Source organism: Panthera tigris, chromosome E2 (assembly GCF_018350195.1).
Source record: "Panthera tigris isolate Pti1 chromosome E2, P.tigris_Pti1_mat1.1, whole genome shotgun sequence".
NCBI lineage: Eukaryota > Metazoa > Chordata > Mammalia > Carnivora > Felidae > Panthera > Panthera tigris.
This window is the reverse complement of record NC_056674.1, coordinates 6436224-6438924: the sequence shown is the minus strand read 5'-3', so window position 1 is coordinate 6438924 and position 2701 is coordinate 6436224.

Sequence of the window (2701 nt, the reverse complement as noted above, 5' to 3'; positions counted from 1 at the left end):
TGATTTGATTTGATTTTTTTAAATGTTTATTTATTTATTTTGAGAAAGAGAGAGGTAGGGAGGGGCGGAGAAAGAGGGAGAGTGAGAATCCTAACAAGGCTCCGTTCTGTGAGCACAGAGCCAGATGTGGGCTGGAGCCCATAGACCATGAGATCCTGACCTGACCCAAAATCAAGAGTCAGATGCTTAACTGACTGAGCCACCCATGCGCCCTGATTTTATTTTCTTAATGTATTGTTGGATTCAGTTCCCTAATATGTTGTTGGGGATTTCTGCATCTATGTTCATCAGATATTGTCCTGCAGGTTCTCTTTTACTGTGGTGTCTTTATCTGGCTCTTGCATCAGGGTTATGCTGGCATCATAGAATGAATTGGGAAGTTTTCCTTCCTCTTCTAGTTTAGAAATGTTTGAGAGGAATACATATTAACTCTTTTTTCAGTGATTATTGGAATTCACCCCTGAAACCATCTGGTTTTAGCCTTTTGTTTGTTAGGAGTTTTTTGATGAATGATTCCGTTTCTTTGCTGGTCATCAGTCTGTTCAAATTTTCTATTTCTGTTCCAGTTTTGATAGGTTACAGATTTCTCAGAATTTATCCATTCTTTCTAGGTTGTGCAGTTTGTTGTCCTATAATTTTTTATAATTTCTTATGGTCGTCTATATATCTGTTGTGTCGTTGTTATTTCTTCCTTTCATCTGTGATTTGTTTGTTCTCTCTCTCTCTCTCTTTCTCCTTTTTTTCCCTTTCTCTCTGTTTTCATGCATCTGGTTAGAGGTTTATGAATTTAATGATCTTTCCAAAAAATCAGCTCCCGGTTTCCTAGCTCTCTTTTATGTTTTTATTTTTTTAGTTTCTATTTTGTTTATTTCTGCTCTAGTCTTTATGATTTTTGTGCTTCTGCTGGTTTTAGGTTTTGCTTGTTGTTCTTTCTCTAGGTCCTTCAGGTGTTAAGGTTAGGTAGTTTACTTGAGATTTTTCTTGCTTCGTGAGGTAGGCTTGTATTGCTGTAAATTTCCCTCTGAGGACCTCTATTGCTGCATCCCAAAGGTTTTGGGCCATTGTGTATTTCTTTTTTTTTTTTTTTTTTTTTTTTTTTTTTTTTTTAATTTTTTTTTTTAACGTTTATTTTTGAGACAGAGAGAGACAAAGCATGAACAGGGGAGGGTCAGAGAGAGGGAGACACAGAATCTGAAACAGGCTCCAGGCTCTGAGCTGTCAGCACAGAGCCCGACGCGGGGCTCGAACTCACGACCGCGAGATCATGACCTGAGCCAAAGTCGGCCGCCCAACCGACTGAGCCACCCAGGTGCCCCTGTGTATTTCATTTTAATTTGTTTCCATGTGATTTTCTATTTCCTCTTTGATTTCTTGGTTGACCCATTCGTTGTTTGTGAGCATGTTCTTTAACTTCCATGTATTTGTGGTCTTTCCAGATTGTTCCTTGTGGTTGATTTGTAGTTTGATACCATTGTAGTCAGAAAGATGCATGGTATGACTTTGATCTTTTTGAATTTGTTCTTGATATTTCTTTTGTAGCCTAATATGTGATCAATTCTAGATAATGTTCCATGTGCATTTGAACGGCATGAGTGTTCAGCTATTTTAGGATGGAATTTTCTGAATATATCTGTTAAATCTCTCTGGTGCAGTGTGTCCTTCAAAGCTACCCTTACGTTGTTGATTTTTTTGGATGATCTTTCCATTGATTTAAATGGAGTGCTAAGTGTCATAGTATTGCTCTATCACTATGAATTAGATCTTTTATGTTTGCTATTAAGTGTTTAATATATTTGGGTGCTTTCTTGTTGGGTGCATATATATTTACAATTGGTATATCTTCTTGGGTTGTCCCCTTTATAATTATATGGTGTCCTTCTTTGTTTTTTTGTCATAGTCTTTGTTTTAAAGTTCTATTTTGTCCAAAGAAGTATTGCTGCCCAGGCTTTCTTTGGACATCCATGTGCATCGTAAATGTTTCTCCATCCCCTCACTTTCAATATGCAGGTGTCCTTAGGTCTGAAATGAGTCTCTTGTGGGCAGCATATAGATGAGTCTTGTTTTTTTATCCATTGCATACCGCTTTGTCTTTTGTTTGGAGCATTTAGTCCACTCACATTCTAAGTCATTACTGATAGATATGTATTTATTGTCATTTTGTTACTTATTTTGTTGTTCTTTTTGTAGTTCTTCTCTGATCCTTTCTTCTCTTGCTGTGTTCTCTTAATGGTTTTCTGGCTTTCTTTAGTGATCCAGTTGGATTCTTTCCTCTTTGTCATTTGTGTATCTATTACCCATTTTTGATTTGTAGTTTTCATTAAGTTTGTTGTAACATCTGCATATAGCGGTCTATATTAGGGTGATGGTCACTTATGTTTGACTCATTCTCTACATCTGTTATTCCCCCCCCTCGATTTAGGTATATGGAGTCCTACTTACATCCTTTTTTTTTTTTTCTGTGAGTGCCTTGACTGATTTTTACAGACATACTTCCATTTAGTGCTTTTGTGCTTGCTACTTTTTTTACTCTTACTTATGGTCTTTCCTTTCCACTCACAGAGTCCTTTCCTGCAACATTGGTTTAGAGGTCAGTTACTCTTATCTTTTGCTTGTGTGAGAAAGTACTTCTAAATTTATTTTTATTTTATCTTAATTGCAGTATAGTTAACATACAGTGTTACATTAGTTCAGGTGATTCAAC